Raw genomic sequence first — 20,000 nt, forward strand, 5'->3', positions numbered from 1 at the left:
CTTCACTACTTTCACTCTCAAACTATTTTTCCTCTGTTCCACATCTATTAAACCTAAACCCCCCTTCTCTACCGCCCCTAAAATCGTATTAAAAGCTATTCTTGCTGGCTTCCCCTCCCATAAAAAGTCAAGAAAACATTTCTTCAACCTCTTTTCTGTCCACATTGGCATATGCGACACATATAAAACATTCCATAGCTTAGACACCATTAAAACATTCAATACTAAAACCTTCCCTTTTAAGTTTAAAGTTCTTAATTTCCAAAAATTTAACCTTCTCTCTATTCCTGTTACTAGTTCCACCCACATTTCATCTCTTACTTTCATCTCATTTTTACCCATTAAAATTCCTAAAATCCTAATTTCTTCCACTTCCTTAAAATTAAAACTATCCTTTAAAACCATTGCTTTACCAAATCTCATATATACCGTCTTTTCTTCATTTACTTTACTCCCAGATCCTTTACAATATTCCTCTACAACATTCATAACTTCTTTGATGCTCTCCTTTCCTTTTACTATTATCATTGTGTCATCAGCATATTGAAAAACCTTTCCCTCAGCATTATTTTCCTCAATTTCAATTCCAATTATTCCTTCTTTTTGTTTTATGGCCAATCCTAACGGTTCCGATACAAGTGAATATAATAATGCCGAAAGCGGACAACCCTGTCTTATCGATCTTGTGATTTTAAAACATTCTGTTAAAAACCCATTACACTTTATTCTCGTTAAAGCGCCCTTATATAAAATCTCAATATATTTGATAAAATCTCCCCCAAAACCAAATTTCTTTAAAACATCAAATAAATACTCGTGTTCAACCCGATCAAATGCTTTTTCAAAATCTAGACTAATTATGTAACCATCTTCATTTAGTTCTTTCATATACCATATTGTGTCTCTTATACTCATTGTTATATCCGCTATATCCCTTCCTTTTACTCCGTATGCTTGGTTTGTTTCGATTATACTTGGCATTACTTCCTTTAACCTGTTTGCTAAAACCTTTGATAAAATCTTAAAATCTGTGTTAAGCATTGTGATCGGCCTATAGTTTTTTAAATCTACCTTTTCTCCTTTCCTTTTATATATCAGTTTTGTTATCCCCATCCCCATTCTTTCATTAACTTCTTCTTTTTCAAAAATCTCACTAAAAACTTCCTTTAAAATCTTGGTTAAAATCTCTTTAAAACATATATAAAATTCACTTCCCAAACCATCTATTCCTGGACTTTTCTGTTTATTCAGCTGCTGTATTGCTCTTTCAATCTCTTCTTCACCAATTTTTTGATCGCATTCTTTTTTATCTTCCTTACTCACTTTTACTTTTATTCGATTCAACAATTCAATTTTTTCGTTTTCTTCTACACCCCTGGCACTAAAAAGATCTTCATAAAAATTCTTTATTTCTTCTAAAATCTTTTCATTCCCCTCTACAACTTCCCCATTTTTCCCTCTTACCTGTTTTATTGTTTCAGCTTTCCCTCTCTTTTTTTCCAAATCAAAAAAAAAACTTTGTGCACTTTTCTCCCTCCACAGTATATTTAGCTTTGCTCCTTAACCTCGCCCCCTCATATTCTTTTTCCTCTATTTCCTTCAGTTTTTCATCCATTTCCTTTATCTTTTGTATATCTTTATTTTCTTTATTCAATTCCGCTTCCAAACATTCCTTTATTTTTTTTTCGTTGTATCTTTTGCATTTGCGTATTATGCTACAATACTTAATTGAGAATTTTTTTATTAAAAACTTTACATTCTCCCACCAAATTCTCTTATCTTCTTCATACATTTCATTTTCCTTTTCTTTTTCTATAATTTCTTTAACCTTTAATACATAGTCTTCATTTTCTAACATTTTTGTATTTAAAACCCATATTCCTGGCCCTCTTTGCACTTTATTCCAATCCAATTTAAAAAATAAGAACTTGTGATCGCTAAAACTTGTTTCTTCATACTTAATATTTTCTATAAAATTCTCCACATTTCTTGTACATAAAATAAAATCAATTCTTGTTTCACACACAAACTGCCCCACTATTTGCCTTCTTGAAAACTCTTTTTTCTTTTCATTTCTTTCTCTCCACACATCTATCATATTATTTTCTGCCATTAAAGCTTTTAATTCTTTTCTCCCTTTGTCAGTTTTAAAAACCATTCCATCTGCCATGTCTTGTTTACTAAAAACCGTATTAAAATCCCCCATCATTATTATTTCTTTATACTTCTTTACAAAACTACTTAAAACATAAAAAAACTCTTTCTTTTCCTTCTCCTCCGTTGGTGCATGTACATTTACTAAAATCAATTCCCTTCCTTCATGTTTTGTCTCTACAACCATACATTTACCCATCGTATCTTTGTATAAAATTTGACTTGCTTTAAAAACATCATCCTTCATTAAAAAAGCCACACCTCTCCCAAACCTCCCATCTCCATTATTGTACAAAATCCCTCCTCCCCATCTCTTTTTATATTCATTCATTACATTTTCTCTCCAGTTTGTTTCCTGTAGTACAATAATGTCTTCTCTTTTACATTTTTCTTTTATATTTTCAAATTTCTTTAAGTTCAAAAGTCCTCTTGCATTAAAAGTCACAACACTTAAAACCATTAAAAAGAAAAATAATAAATATCTAAAACCCATCATTCTCAGTCTTTCTCCTCCAATTCCTTTAACACCTCAAACCTATTTAAACATTTCACTTTTTTTCTTGAACTTTCTATATTTGGCTTTACCTTTAGCGATCTTCTTCGTATTTTTCCCCTCTCCGCCTTTTCCTTCTCATCCTCCTCCATACTAATTTCTCCTTCGTTATCAGTTTCTTTGTCTTGTTCTTTTCCTTTTTGTCCATGAATTGAAGATATGTCCATCGGTGTAATTTGTGTGTCCTCTTCTCTTATTTGTTCATTGTTATTTTCTTTTTCTTTTTCTCCTTCTCCTTCCTGTCTGTTGTTTGTTCCTTCCTCTGTTTCCTTTGGTTGTAATTTGTCTTCTTCATGTCTTTCATCACAATGTCCTTCATCATTGTTTTCTTCATGCACCTGTCTGTCCACCTGTTCTTTCCTTCCACCTACCACCCCCTCCATCCAGCATTCACATTTATTTAAAATTTCTTGGCAATCCGGACACCTGACAGCATTGCAGTCTCGTGCAAAATGTCCCCTTTCCAAACATTTATGGCACTTGAATTCTGGGCACTCTTTCAGTAGATGTTCTGGGCTCATGCACAGCCTACAAGTCTTCACCTGGTGGCTGTGCATCACCCTAAAGTACTGGGGGCCTTCAGCTGTTTCAATCTTAGTGCTGTAAGGGAGTGATGCCACTTCTTTGGGGAACCTCACCTTTACAAACCTTGTGCCGTCTTCGATGTCAGTGTCCGGATAGCACCTTCTTTTGATTTTAGATATGGGGGAAACCCCCCATCCTTCCAATTTGTTTACAATTTCCTTATCCTCCAGGTAGACAGGCAGGTGCATGAAGGAAACAATGTAATCTTTATTTTGCAGTTTTTTTACTTCACAGTCCACTCCCTTTATTGTCAATCCATTGATTAAAATGTCACACATTTCTTCCTGTTCCAATGTCAGTTCATATTCTTTGCCTTGTCTGGGTCTTACAGCCAACACCTTTCCACTTCCAATTTTTTCTGAGATTGCTTTAATTATATCCTCTCCTCTCACACCAATCACATTCTCTGTACTCACGATCACTGTTGCCTCCTTTAAATATTTTCTTTCACCAAATCTTTTCCTTGCTTCTTGATCTTTTACATTTCCAGCTCTTTGTCGCTTCTCCAGTCCAGTGTCATTTGCCGTGCGTGTTCCTCCAGCCAGTCCATTGTCGTTTGCCATACTTGTTCCTCCAGCCATTCTAGTGTCGTTTACCATGCGTGTTCCTCCAGCCAGTCCAGTGTTGTTTGCCATGCTTGTTCCTCCAGCCAGTCCAGTGTCGATTGCCATGCGTGTTCCTCCAGCCAGTCCAGTGTCGCTTGCCGTGCGTGTTCCTCCTGCCAGTCCATTGTCATTTGCCATTCGAGTCTCTCCAGCCAGTTCCGAGTCGTTACCATACAATCCGTCCATTTTTGAGAAAAAAAAGATCAACCACCCTCCAGACAGCGATATGCTGCTGTTAGGTGGCTTTCAAAAAAGAAAAAATGCCAAAGAAACAATCACAGATTCACAAAACAAACAAAACAACCACAAATAGAAAAACACAAAATGGAGGAGAGCCTTCCTCTCCCAACTGCAGCCAACACTTCCTGTAGCTCTCTAGCGCCCTCAGGTTGGTATGGCCGTAAGCGAAGGAGGCTGCAAAGAGAGGGCTATTTAAAGATCAGCCACTATAATCGCCAGTGCATTATATAAGTAGGGAAGGAAACCCAAAAGCTTACAGCACCTGGTATTCCCAAAAGTACTAACCAGGCCTATTAGATAATTACTGAAAACATCCAAAAGTACTAACCTGGCCCAAACCTGCTTACATTCTGAGATCGGGCATTGACTCTTTTTTTTTTTTTTTTTTTGCAAGATTATTTGACAATTAGTGAAAATTTCCTAAAGTACTAACCAGGCCTATTAGATAATTATTGAAAAAATCCAAAAGTACTAACCTGGCCCAAACCTGCTTACATTCTGAGATCGGGCATTGACTCTTTTTTTCTTTTTTTGCAAGATTATTGGACAATTAGTGAACATTTCCAAAAGTACTAACCAGGCCTATTAGATAATTACTGAAAAAATCCAAAAGTACTAACCTGGCCCAAACCTGCTTAGATTTGGAGATCAGTTGAGATCGGGCATAGCCAGGATGGTATGGCCATAAGCGAAGGAGGCTGCAAAGAGAGGGCTATTTAAAGATCAGCCACTATAATCTTAGTCTGTACAATTTTCCCATTTATATTCCCCCATATTTTCTCTACTGTTACACCATTGAACATCCGTAGCCAGTATTCATTTACAACAGGTTTCTTGAAAACCACATCTCTAAAAAAACAATAAAACATTTTCACAGTACATTCTTTAAAAGCACACAATTTTCCCCCCATATTTACATACACATCTTTTCCTTCATTTTCTTCTTCCATATTTTCAATTCTCTTTATCCATTCTTTAGGTATAGCATTCTTAATTAAATCATATTTGTTTGTAATCTCTTGTCTGCTATAATCCTCCTTTGCCTCCTCCATCACATCCACAATGTATTGCACTGGTAAAAACCCCTCTTTGAATTCATATAAAACATCTCTGACTTTCATGATTCCAACATCCCACCATTTCTTAAAACAACCCTGCTTCCCTTGATTTAAAATGCAGTTGTTTAAGAATAAAGGCTGATTTAAAATGATTAAAAATAAAATTTTCCCCATGCTCTCATCAGTTCTTTATAAAATTCTGGCAGCCTCTCCATCATCCACATATAAAATATGCCATAACTTAGAAACCATTAAAACATTCAAAATTAAAACCCTCCCCTTCAAAGTTAAGGACATTAATCTCCAAAAATTCAACCTTCTCTCGATCCCTCCTAACATCTCCCACATAATTCCTTCTGCTTTGGTTTCATCCCTCCCCATTAAAACACCTAAAATCTTTATTTCATTAATTTCCTTAAAATTAAAGTGCGCCGTTAAAACGTCACTTCCCCCGAATCTCATGTATACTGTTTTATCCTCGTTCACTTTAGCCCCTGATCCCCTTCAAAATGTTTGTACTATTTTCATTGCTTCCCTTACACTCAACAGATCTTGCAGCAATAGCGTAGTATCATCAGCGTATTGAAATATTTTATTCTCTCCTCCCTCTATGCCTATTCCTTTTATTCTCCCTTCCTGTTCTACCATTAACCCAAGTGGTTCCGCAACTAAAGCATATAAAAGTGCCGACAACGGGCAACCCTGTCTAATTGATCTTGTTAATTTAAAACACTCTGTTAAAAACCCATTACATTTTACTCTCGTTACAGCACCTTTATATAAAATCTTAACCCATTTAATAAAATTTCCTCCAAAACCAAAACTATTCAAAACTCCAAATAAAAAATCATGCTCTAACCTGTCAAAAGCCTTCTCAAAGTCCAAACTGATTATAAAACCATCTTTCTTCTTTTCATTCATATATCTTATGGTATCTTTTATGCTCATTGTTGTATCCGCAATGTCTCTTCCTTTAATACTGTAAGCTTGGTTTGTTTGAATTATTGTGGGCATCACTTCTTTTAATCTGTTAGCTAAAACTTTTGATAAAATCTTCAGATCAGTGTTAAGCATTGTTATTGGCCTATAATTCTTTAACTCCACTTTGTCTCCTTTCCTTTTATATATCAGCTTCATTAATCCCATTCCCATCCTTTCGTTCATCTCACCTTTCCTAAAAATCTCGTCAAATACTTCTTTTAAGATAGTTGTTAAAACATCTTTAAAAACAATGTAAAACTCACTCCCCAACCCATCTATCCCTGGACTTTTTCTTTTGTTTAATCCAATTATTGCTCTTTTTATTTCTTCTTCTCTTACTTCATCTTCACACTCTTTTTTATCCACTTCTCCTACTCTGGCTTTTATTTGCTTCAGTAATTCCAATTTTTCTTCTTCTTTTACCCCCTCTGTACAGAATAAGTTCTCATAGTATGATTTTATTTCCTCTAAAATGTCCGCATTTTCTTCTACTATTCTCCCATTTTTGCCCCTTATTTCTTTAATCATGTCTGCTTTCCCTCTTCTTTTCTCTAGATCAAAGAAAAACTTTGTGCACTTCTCCCCCTCCACTGTATATTTTGCTTTACTTCTTAATCTTGCAGCTTCATATTTCTCCTCTTCCATTTCCTTCAGTCTACCTTCTATTTCTTTTATTTTCTCTATGCTTTTTTCTGTCTTGTCCAGTTCCTTATTTAAGTTTTGTCTTAGCTCTCTTTCCTCGTTTTTCTTACATTTATTAATTAACTTGCAATAGGTTATTGTAAACTTTTTTACCAGATATTTCACGTTCTCCCACCACATTCGCTTATCCTCATTATACATTCCATTTTCTTTTTCCTTTTCAATGATCTCCTTTATACTTAAAACATAATCTTCATTCTTTAAAACCTCTGTATTTAAAATCCATACTCCCGGCCCTCTTTGCACTTTACTCCAGTCTACTTTAAAAAATAAAAACTTGTGATCACTAAAACTTGTTTCTTCATACTTAATCTTTTTTATAAAATTCTCCACATTTCTTGTACATAAAATAAAATCTATTCTTGTTTCACACACACACTGCCCCACTATTTGCCTCCTTGAAAATTCTTTTATCTTTTCATTTCTTTCTCTCCACACATCGATGATATTATTTTCTCCCATTAATGCTTTTAATTCTTTTCTCCCCTTGTCGTTTTTAAAAACCATTCCTTCTGCCATGTCTTGTTTACTAAAAACTGTGTTAAAATCCCCTATCATTATTATTTCCTTATACTTGTTTATGATATTTCTTAATACATAAAAAAATTCTTTCTTTTGCTTCTCCTCTGTTGGCGCATGTACATTTACTAAAATCAGTTCACGTCCTTCACAATTTACTTCCACCACCATACATTTCCCCATCTTATCTTTATACACCACTCTACTTGCATTAAAAACATCTTTTCTTATTAAAAAAGCCACTCCTCTTCCAAGCCTTCCATCCCCATTGTTATATTAAATATCCCCTTCCCATTTCTTTTTATAGTCCTTCATCACACTCTCTTTCCAATTCGTTTCTTGTAAAACAATAACATCTTCGCCTTGGCATTTTTCCTTCACTTTTTCAAATTTACCCATGTCCATCAGTCCCCTTGCATTAAAAGTAACACAACTTAAAACCATTAAAAAGAAAAATAAATACCTAAAAACCATTACTTTCCATCTTCTCCCTCCAGCCCTCTTAACACTTCATATCTGTTTACAGTTTTCACTCAACCCCTTGTCATTATCTTTTTTCTAGCATTTCCCACATTTGGTTTTACCTTTAATGTTCGTCTTCTTATTTGTCCTCTCCCCTCTCTGTCTATCTCCATGTTATCCATCCTCGTTTCTTCTTCACTGTCCATTTCTTTGTTTTGATCATTCATTCCTTGTCCATCTCCGTCCACGTCATCCAGAAGTTTTTTAACACTGTCCGATATTTCAATTTCCGTCCACTGGGTGTCCTGTTCTGTTAAATGTTCCTTGTCTGCATCATTTACTTTCTCTCCTTCTTTCTCTCTGTTGCTCGCTCCTTCTTCTGTTTCTTTTTGTTGCAATCCGTCTTCCTCTTGTCCTTCATCAGTTTCTCTTTCCTCCTCACTGTTTCCTTCATGCACCTGTCCGTCCAACTGAAGTTCCATACCTCCTTCCTCTCCTTCCATCCAACATTCACATTTATTTAAAACTTCTTGACACCCTGGGCATCTGACAGCATTGCAATCTCTTGCAAAGTGTCCCCTCTCCTCGCAAACACGGCACTTAAAATCTGGGCAGTCTTTCAGCAGGTGTCCAGGGCTCATGCACAGCCTACAGGTCTTCACCTGATGGCTGTGCATCACCCTAAAATACTGCTGCCCTTCTGCTGTTTCCAGCTTTGTGCTATATGGCAACGATGCCACATCTTTGGGGAATCTCACTTTTAGGAACCTTGTTCCGTCTTATATGTCAGTGCCCGGGTAGCATCTTCTTTTTATCTGTGAAATGGGATTAACTCCCCATCCTTCCAATTTAGCTAAAATTTCTTTGTCATCAATATAGACGGGCAGGTGCATGAAGGAAACAACATAATCTCTGTTTTGCAAACTTTTTACCTCACAGTTCACTCCTTTTATCATCAGTCCATCAGTCAGTTTGTCACATGTTTCTTCTTTCTCCATTGTTAATTCATATTCTTTCCCTTGTCTTGGCCTTAGTGCCAGGATTTTCCCATGTCCACATTGTTTTCATACAGCCTTGATGATATCCTCTGCTCTCACCTCGATCACATTCTCTACGTTCACAATCACTGTAGCCTCTTTTAGATACTTTCTTTCAAGAAATTTCTCCCTCGTGCCTTGGGTATTCCCATTCCCAGCTCGTAGTCGATTTCCCATTCCAGTGTCATTTACCGATCGTGTCTCTCCGCCAAATCCAGTATCGTTTGCCATGCGTCTCTCTCCAGCCAGTCCAGTATCGTTTGCCATGCGTCTCTCTCCAGCCAGTCTAGTGTCGTTTGCCATGCGTCTCTCTCTGCCAAATCCAGTATCGTTTGCCATGCGTCTCTCTCCAGCCAGTCCAGTATTGTTTGCCATGCGTCTCTCTCCAGCCAATATAGTGTCGTTTGCCATACGTGTCTCTCCAGCCGGTCCTGTGTCGTCATCCATTAATCCGTCCATTTTTAGAAAAAACAAAAAACAGAGAAACCATCCTCCAGCCAGCAAAAAGCTGCTGTTAGGTGGTTTAAAACTGAAAAACCACACAAAAAACTGAACTAAAGTCCAAAAACAACTTACAAACAAACACAAACACAAACAGAAAAATCTAAATGGAGGAGAGCCTTCCTCTCCCAACTGCAGCCAACACTTCCTGTAGCTCTCTAGCGCCCTCAGGTTGGTATGGCCGTAAGCGAAGGAGGCTGCAAAGAGAGGGCTATTTAAAGATCAGCCACTATAATCGCCAGTGCATTATATAAGTAGGGAAGGAAACCCAAAAGCTTACAGCACCTGGTATTCCCAAAAGTACTAACCAGGCCTATTAGATAATTACTGAAAAAATCCAAAAGTACTAACCTGGCCCAAACCTGCTTACATTCTGAGATCGGGCATTGACTCTTTTTTTTTTTTTTTGCAAGATTATTGGACAATTAGTGAAAATTTCCAAAAGTACTAACCAGGCCTATTAGATAATTACTGAAAAAATCCAAAAGTACTAACCTGGCCCAAACCTGCTTAGATTTGGAGATCAGTTGAGAGCAGGCATAGCCAGGATGGTATGGCCATAAGCGAAGGAGGCTGCAAAAAGAGGGCTATTTAAAGATCAGCCACTATAATCGCCAGTGCTTTATATAAGTAGGGAAGGAAACCCAAAAGCTTACAACACCTGGTATTCCCAGGCGGTCTCCCATCCAAGTACTAACCAGGCCCAAACCTGCTTAGCTTCCGAGATCAGACATAGCCTTTTTTTTTTTTTTTTTTTTTTATTTTTTTTTTTATTTAAGAAATTTCAAATAAAGTACAATAGATTAAACACAAGCAATAGAAAATACAGCATTTCTTCTATACACATCTCTACATTACACATCTTTCCTTTACATAGGTAATTTAAAAATGTCCTTCACTTCCTGGCAGCTTCCACATTGAATCATTTAAAACACAATAAACTTTTGGGGTAAAAACATCATAAAAATAATCCAACATATTTACACCTTTAAAATACACATACAGCCTTTCAATATATAATTCGGTTTTCCTTTTAAACACAGTCCAAACATCCAACACAATGATTTCCTTTTTAGCCACAGTTCTTCTCTCCCATATTGCACTTTTCATTAGCATTACACACAGATTAATAAAATTTTTGTTTTGACACTTTTTTTCCCAACCAAACATCACCACTCTGTTCCATTCCATTACATTTTCATCCCAGTCTTCAGTCACATCTTTAATTAAACATTTACATTTTCTTAAAAACTCCTCCAGTTCTCTACAATATAAAAACATATGTAAAATCCCCTCTTCCTTTTCCTGGCACACTTTACACAGAGCATTTTCTTCCCTTCCTATTTTATTTAAAATAATCTCAGTAAAAACCACTTTATGCCTTATAAAATACTCCAAACATCCCAATTTAGTTTCCACACACTTCCCTGTCATGTTTCTCCATATATACTCTTTTTTTAAATCTTTGAATTTCTGCATCCAGTATCCATTTGCAATAGGCTCTTTAAAAACACCATCTCTAAAAGAACAATAAATCATTTTCAGAGTACATTCCTTAAAATCATACAGTTTTTCCCCTAATTTCACGTAAATACATTTCTCTTTTGGCTCTTCTTCCATACATTCTATTCTTTTAATCCACTCTTTGGGTATTGCGCTTTTAATGATTTCATATTTATTTTTTATGTCTTGTTCACTGTAATCCTCTTTTGCCTCCTCCATTGCATCTATAATAAATTGTGTCGGTAAAAAACCTTCTTTAAATTCATACAATACATCTCTCACTCTTGTTATCCCCACTTCCATCCATTTCTTTAAAAAAATCCCTTTGTCTTGTTTTAAAATGTTTTGGTTTAAGAACAGAGGTTGATTTAAAATGTGTTCTCTCCCATGTGGATCAAACTCAACTTTATCTAAAAATTTTCCCCAAGCACTTAAAATTTCTCTATAAAACTCTGGTAAATTTTCTGTCATCCAATTCTTCGTTTTCATCCATAAAATTCCATCCCCCATGTTAAGATCCCCACATTTGTTTAAAAAATATTTCATTGTCTTTTTCCACTCTGGTTTGTCCTCATCTTGTAGGTATTTCTTCACTACTTTCACTCTCAAACTATTTTTCCTCTGTTCCACATCTATTAAACCTAAACCCCCCTTCTCTACCGCCCCTAAAATCGTATTAAAAGCTATTCTTGCTGGCTTCCCCTCCCATAAAAAGTCAAGAAAACATTTCTTCAACCTCTTTTCTGTCCACATTGGCATATGCGACACATATAAAACATTCCATAGCTTAGACACCATTAAAACATTCAATACTAAAACCTTCCCTTTTAAGTTTAAAGTTCTTAATTTCCAAAAATTTAACCTTCTCTCTATTCCTGTTACTAGTTCCACCCACATTTCATCTCTTACTTTCATCTCATTTTTACCCATTAAAATTCCTAAAATCCTAATTTCTTCCACTTCCTTAAAATTAAAACTATCCTTTAAAACCATTGCTTTACCAAATCTCATATATACCGTCTTTTCTTCATTTACTTTACTCCCAGATCCTTTACAATATTCCTCTACAACATTCATAACTTCTTTGATGCTCTCCTTTCCTTTTACTATTATCGTTGTGTCATCAGCATATTGAAAAACCTTTCCCTCAGCATTATTTTCCTCAATTTCAATTCCAATTATTCCTTCTTTTTGTTTTATGGCCAATCCTAACGGTTCCGATACAAGTGAATATAATAATGCCGAAAGCGGACAACCCTGTCTTATCGATCTTGTGATTTTAAAACATTCTGTTAAAAACCCATTACACTTTATTCTCGTTAAAGCGCCCTTATATAAAATCTCAATATATTTGATAAAATCTCCCCCAAAACCAAATTTCTTTAAAACATCAAATAAATACTCGGTGTTCAACCCGATCAAATGCTTTTTCAAAATCTAGACTAATTATGTAACCATCTTCATTTAGTTCTTTCATATACCATATTGTGTCTCTTATACTCATTGTTATATCCGCTATATCCCTTCCTTTTACTCCGTATGCTTGGTTTGTTTCGATTATACTTGGCATTACTTCCTTTAACCTGTTTGCTAAAACCTTTGATAAAATCTTAAAATCTGTGTTAAGCATTGTGATCGGCCTATAGTTTTTTAAATCTACCTTTTCTCCTTTCCTTTTATATATCAGTTTTGTTATCCCCATCCCCATTCTTTCATTAACTTCTTCTTTTTCAAAAATCTCACTAAAAACTTCCTTTAAAATCTTGGTTAAAATCTCTTTAAAACATATATAAAATTCACTTCCCAAACCATCTATTCCTGGACTTTTCTGTTTATTCAGCTGCTGTATTGCTCTTTCAATCTCTTCTTCACCAATTTTTTGATCGCATTCTTTTTTATCTTCCTTACTCACTTTTACTTTTATTTGATTCAACAATTCAATTTTTTCGTTTTCTTCTACACCCCTGGCACTAAAAAGATCTTCATAAAAATTCTTTATTTCTTCTAAAATCTTTTCATTCCCCTCTACAACTTCCCCATTTTTCCCTCTTACCTGTTTTATTGTTTCAGCTTTCCCTCTCTTTTTTTCCAAATCAAAAAAAAACTTTGTGCACTTTTCTCCCTCCACAGTATATTTAGCTTTGCTCCTTAACCTCGCCCCCTCATATTCTTTTTCCTCTATTTCCTTCAGTTTTTCATCCATTTCCTTTATCTTTTGTATATCTTTATTTTCTTTATTCAATTCCGCTTCCAAACATTCCTTTATTTTTTTTTCGTTGTATCTTTTGCATTTGCGTATTATGCTACAATACTTAATTGAGAATTTTTTTATTAAAAACTTTACATTCTCCCACCAAATTCTCTTATCTTCTTCATACATTTCATTTCCCTTTTCTTTTTCTATAATTTCTTTAACCTTTAATACATAGTCTTCATTTTCTAACATTTTTGTATTTAAAACCCATATTCCTGGCCCTCTTTGCACTTTATTCCAATCCAATTTAAAAAATAAGAACTTGTGATCGCTAAAACTTGTTTCTTCATACTTAATATTTTCTATAAAATTCTCCACATTTCTTGTACATAAAATAAAATCAATTCTTGTTTCACACACAAACTGCCCCACTATTTGCCTTCTTGAAAACTCTTTTTTCTTTTCATTTCTTTCTCTCCACACATCTATCATATTATTTTCTGCCATTAAAGCTTTTAATTCTTTTCTCCCTTTGTCAGTTTTAAAAACCATTCCATCTGCCATGTCTTGTTTACTAAAAACCGTATTAAAATCCCCCATCATTATTATTTCTTTATACTTCTTTACAAAACTACTTAAAACATAAAAAAACTCTTTCTTTTCCTTCTCCTCCGTTGGTGCATGTACATTTACTAAAATCAATTCCCTTCCTTCATGTTTTGTCTCTACAACCATACATTTACCCATCGTATCTTTGTATAAAATTTGACTTGCTTTAAAAACATCATCCTTCATTAAAAAAGCCACACCTCTCCCAAACCTCCCATCTCCATTATTGTACAAAATCCCTCCTCCCCATCTCTTTTTATATTCATTCATTACATTTTCTCTCCAGTTTGTTTCCTGTAGTACAATAATGTCTTCTCTTTTACATTTTTCTTTTATATTTTCAAATTTCTTTAAGTTCAAAAGTCCTCTTGCATTAAAAGTCACAACACTTAAAACCATTAAAAAGAAAAATAATAAATATCTAAAACCCATCATTCTCAGTCTTTCTCCTCCAATTCCTTTAACACCTCAAACCTATTTAAACATTTCACTTTTTTTCTTGAACTTTCTATATTTGGCTTTACCTTTAGCGATCTTCTTCGTATTTTTCCCCTCTCCGCCTTTTCCTTCTCATCCTCCTCCATACTTATTTCTCCTTCGTTATCAGTTTCTTTGTCTTGTTCTTTTCCTTTTTGTCCATGAATTGAAGATATGTCCATCGGTGTAATTTGTGTGTCCTCTTCTCTTATTTGTTCATTGTAATTTTCTTTTTCTTTTTCTCCTTCTCCTTCCTGTCTGTTGTTTGTTCCTTCCTCTGTTTCCTTTGGTTGTAATTTGTCTTCTTCATGTCTTTCATCACAATGTCCTTCATCATTGTTTTCTTCATGCACCTGTCTGTCCACCTGTTCTTTCCTTCCACCTACCACCCCCTCCATCCAGCATTCACATTTATTTAAAATTTCTTGGCAATCCGGACACCTGACAGCATTGCAGTCTCGTGCAAAATGTCCCCTTTCCAAACATTTATGGCACTTGAATTCTGGGCACTCTTTCAGTAGATGTTCTGGGCTCATGCACAGCCTACAAGTCTTCACCTGGTGGCTGTGCATCACCCTAAAGTACTGCGGGCCTTCAGCTGTTTCAATCTTAGTGCTGTAAGGGAGTGATGCCACTTCTTTGGGGAACCTCACCTTTACAAACCTTGTGCCGTCTTCGATGTCAGTGTCCGGATAGCACCTTCTTTTGATTTTAGATATGGGGGAAACCCCCCATCCTTCCAATTTGTTTACAATTTCCTTATCCTCCAGGTAGACAGGCAGGTGCATGAAGGAAACAACGTAATCTTTATTTTGCAGTTTTTTTACTTCACAGTCCACTCCCTATATTGTCAATCCATTGATTAAAATGTCACACATTTCTTCCTGTTCCAATGTCAGTTCATATTCTTTGCCTTGTCTGGGTCTTACAGCCAACACCTTTCCACTTCCAATTTTTTCTGAGATTGCTTTAATTATATCCTCTCCTCTCACACCAATCACATTCTCTGTACTCACGATCACTGTTGCCTCCTTTAAATATTTTCTTTCACCAAATCTTTTCCTTGCTTCTTGATCTTTTACATTTCCAGCTCTTTGTCGCTTCTCCAGTCCAGTGTCATTTGCCGTGCGTGTTCCTCCAGCCAGTCCATTGTTGTTTGCCATACTTGTTCCTCCAGCCATTCTAGTGTCGTTTACCATGCGTGTTCCTCCAGCCAGTCCTGTGTTGTTTGCCATGCTTGTTCCTCCAGCCAGTCCAGTGTCGATTGCCATGCGTGTTCCTCCAGCCAGTCCAGTGTCGCTTGCCGTGCGTGTTCCTCCTGCCAGTCCATTGTCATTTGCCATTCGAGTCTCTCCAGCCAGTTCCGAGTCGTTACCATACAATCCGTCGATTTTTGAGAAAAAAAAGATCAACCACCCTCCAGACAGCGATATGCTGCTGTTAGGTGGCTTTCAAAAAAGAAAAAATGCCAAAGAAACAATCACAGATTCACAAAACAAACAAAACAACCACAAATAGAAAAACACAAAATGGAGGAGAGCCTTCCTCTCCCAACTGCAGCCAACACTTCCTGTAGCTCTCTAGCGCCCTCAGGTTCGTATGGCCGTAAGCGAAGGAGGCTGCAAAGAGAGGGCTATTTAAAGATCAGCCACTATAATCGCCAGTGCATTATATAAGTAGGGAAGGAAACCCAAAAGCTTACAGCACCTGGTATTCCCAAAAGTACTAACCAGGCCTATTAGATAATTACTGAAAAAATCCAAAAGTACTAACCTGGCCCAAACCTGCTTACATTCTGAGATCGGGCATTGACTCTTTTTTTTTTTTTTTTTGCAAGATTATTGGACAATTAGTGAAAATTTCCAAAAGTACTAACCAGGCCTATTAGATAATTACTGAAAAAATCCAAAAGTACTAACCTGGCCCAAACCTGCTTAGATTTGGAGATCAGTTGAGATCGGGCATAGCCAGGATGGTATGGCCATAAGCGAAGGAGGCTGCAAAGAGAGGGCTATTTAAAGATCAGCCACTATAATCGCCAGTGCTTTATATAAGTAGGGAAGGAAACCCAAAAGCTTACAGCACCTGGTATTCCCAGGCGGTCTCCCATCCAAGTACTAACCAGGCCCAAACCTGCTTAGCTTCCGAGATCAGACGAGATCGGGCATAGCCAGGTTGGTATGGCCGTAAGCGAAGGAGGCTGCAAAGAGAGGGCTATTTAAAGATCAGCCACTATAATCGCCAGTGCATTATATAAGTAGGGAAGGAAACCCAAAAGCTTACAGCACCTGGTATTCCCAAAAGTACTAACCAGGCCTATTAGATAATTGCTAAAAAAAAATCCTAAAGTACTAACCTGGCCCAAACCTGCTTACATTCTGAGATAGGGCATTGACTCTTTTTTTTTTTTTTTTTGCAAGATTATTGGACAATTAGTGAAAATTTCCAAAAGTACTAACCAGGCCTATTAGATAATTACTGAAAAAATCCAAAAGTACTAACCTGGCCCAAACCTGCTTACATTCTGAGATCGGGCATTGACTCTTTTTTTTTTTTTTTTTGCAAGATTATTGGACAATTAGTGAAAATTTCCAAAAGTACTAACCAGGCCTATTAGATAATTACTGAAAAAATCCAAAAGTACTAACCTGGCCCAAACCTGCTTACATTCTGAGATCGGGCATTGACTCTTTTTTTTTTTTTTTTTGCAAGATTATTGGACAATTAGTGAAAATTTCCAAAAGTACTAACCAGGCCTATTAGATAATTACTGAAAAAATCCAAAAGTACTAACCTGGCCCAAACCTGCTTAGATTTGGAGATCAGTTGAGATCAGGCATAGCCAGGATGGTATGGCCATAAGCGAAGGAGGCTGCAAAGAGAGGGCTATTAAAAGATCACCCACTATAATCGCCAGTGCATTATATAAGTAGGGAAGGAAACCCAAAAGCTTACAGCACCTGGTATTCCCAAAAGTACTAACCAGGCCTATCAGATAATTACTGAAAAAATCCAAAAGTACTAACTTGGCCCAAACCTGCTTACATTCTGAGATCGGGCATTGACTCTTTTTTTTTTTTTTTTGCAAGATTATTGGACAATTAGTGAAAATTTCCAAAAATACTAACCAGGCCTATTAGATAATTACTGAAAAAATCCAAAAGTACTAACCTGGCCCAAACCTGCTTACATTCTGAGATCGGGCATTGACTCTTTTTTTTTTTTTTTTTGCAAGATTATTGGACAATTAGTGAAAATTTCCAAAAGTACTAACCAGGCCTATTAGATAATTACTGAAAAAATCCAAAAGTACTAACCTGGCCCAAACCTGCTTACATTCTGAGATCGGGCATTGACTCTTTTTTTTTTTTTTTTTGCAAGATTATTGGACAATTAGTGAAAATTTCCAAAAGTACTAACCAGGCCTATTAGATAATTACTGAAAAAATCCAAAAGTACTAACCTGGCCCAAACCTGCTTACATTCTGAGATCGGGCATTGACTCTTTTTTTTTTTTTTTTTGCAAGATTATTGGACAATTAGTGAAAATTTCCAAAAGTACTAACCAGGCCTATTAGATAATTACTGAAAAAATCCAAAAGTACTAACCTGGCCCAAACCTGCTTAGATTTGGAGATCAGTTGAGATCAGGCATAGCCAGGATGGTATGGCCATAAGCGAAGGAGGCTGCAAAGAGAGGGCTATTAAAAGATCACCCACTATAATCGCCAGTGCATTATATAAGTAGGGAAGGAAACCCAAAAGCTTACAGCACGTGGTATTCCCAAAAGTACTAACCAGGCCTATCAGATAATTACTGAAAAAATCCAAAAGTACTAACTTGGCCCAAACCTGCTTACATTCTGAGATCGGGCATTGACTCTTTTTTTTTTTTTTTTGCAAGATTATTGGACAATTAGTGAAAATTTCCAAAAATACTAACCAGGCCTATTAGATAATTACTGAAAAAATCCAAAAGTACTAACCTGGCCCAAACCTGCTTACATTCTGAGATCAGGCATTGATTCTATTTTTTTTTTTGCAAGATTATTGGACAATAAGTGAAAATTTCCAAAAGTACTAACCAGGCCTATTAGATAATTACTGAAAAAATCCAAAAGTACTAACCTGGCCCAAACCTGCTTACATTCTGAGATCGGGCATTGAATTTTTTTATTTATTTTTTTTTTTGCAAGATTATTGGACAATTAGTGAAAATTTCCTAAAGTACTAACCAGGCCTATTAGATAATTACTGAAAAAATCCAAAAGTACTAACCTGGCCCAAACCTGCTTAGATTTGGAGATCAGTTGAGATCGGGCATAGCCAGGATGGTATGGCCATAAGCGAAGGAGGCTGCAAAGAGAGGGCTATTTAAAGATCAGCCACTATAATCGCCAGTGCTTTATATAAGTAGGGAAGGAAACCCAAAAGTTTACAGCACCTGGTATTCCCAAAAGTACTATCCAGGCCTATTAGATAATTACTGAAAAAATCCAAAAGTACTAACCTGGCCCAAACCTGCTTACATTCTGAGATCGGGCATTGACTCTTTTTTTTTTTTTTTGCAACATTATTGGACAATTAGTGAAAATTTCCAAAAGTACTAACCAGGCCTATTAGATAATTACTGAAAAAATCCAAAAGTACTAACCTGGCCCAAACCTGCTTACATTCTGAGATCGGGCATTGACTCTTTTTTGTTTTTTTACAAGATTATTGGACAATTAGTGAATTTTTCCAAAAGTACTAACCAGGCCTATTAGATATTTACTGAAAAAATCCAAAAGTACTAACCTGGCCCAAACCTGCTAACATTCTGAGGTCGGGTATTGACTCTTTTTTTTTTTTTTGCAAGATTATTTGACAATTAGTGAAAATTTCCAAAAGTACTAACCAGGCCTATTAGATAATTACTGAAAAAATCCAAAAGTACTAACCTGGCCCAAACCTGCTTACATTCTGAGATCGGGCATTGACTCTTTTTTCTTTTTTTTGCAAGATTATTGGACAATAAGTGAAAACTTCCAAAAGTACTAACCAGGCCTATTAGATAATTACTGAAAAAATCCAAAAGTACTAACCTGGCCCAAACCTGCTTACATTCTGAGATCGGGCATTGACTCTTTTTTTTTTTTTTTTTTTTTTTGCAAGATTATTGGACAATTAGTGAAAATTTCCTAAAGTACTAACCAGGCCTATTAGATAATTATTGAAAAAATCAAAAAGTACTAACCTGGCCCAAACCTGCTTACATTCTGAGATCGGGCATCGACTCTTTTTTTTTTTTTTTTGCAAGATTATTGGACAATTAGTGAAAATTTCCAAAAGTACTAACCAGGCCTATTAGATAATTACTGAAAAAATCCAAAAGTACTAACCTGGCCCAAACCTGCTTAGATTTGGAGATCAGTTGAGATCGGGCATAGCCAGGATGGTATGGCCATAAGCGAAGGAGGCTGCAAAGAGAGGGCTATTTAAAGATCAGCCACTATAATCGCCAGTGCATTATATAAGTAGGGAAGGAAACCCAAAAGCTTACAGCACCTGGTATTCCCAAAAGTACTAACCAGGCCTATTAGATAATTACTGAAAAAATCCAAAAGTACTAACCTGGCCCAAACCTGCTTACATTCTGAGATCGGGCATTGACTCTTTTTTTTTTTTTTGCAAGATTATTGGATAATTAGTGAAAATTTCCTAAAGTACTAACCAGGCCTATTAGATAATTACTGAAAAAATCCAAAAGTACTAACCTGGCCCAAACCTGCTCAGATTTGGAGATCAGTTGAGATCGGGCATAGACAGGATGGTATGGCC

The 20,000-nt window shown here is 36.0% G+C and overlaps 1 non-coding gene across 1 annotated transcript; it reads right to left on the bottom strand.

Annotated features, from left to right (window-relative positions):
• Nucleotides 1-16,253: 16,253 nt before the first annotated feature.
• Nucleotides 16,254-16,372, bottom strand: LOC132150869 (5S ribosomal RNA). The gene has a single exon (XR_009436045.1). It is a non-coding gene; the product is annotated as a 5S ribosomal RNA (ribosomal RNA).
• Between the last annotated feature and the right edge of the window lie 3,628 nt (nucleotides 16,373-20,000).

The sequence above is a fragment of the Carassius carassius genome, chromosome 9, assembly GCF_963082965.1.
Source record: "Carassius carassius chromosome 9, fCarCar2.1, whole genome shotgun sequence".
In the NCBI taxonomy this organism is placed as follows: domain Eukaryota; kingdom Metazoa; phylum Chordata; class Actinopteri; order Cypriniformes; family Cyprinidae; genus Carassius; species Carassius carassius.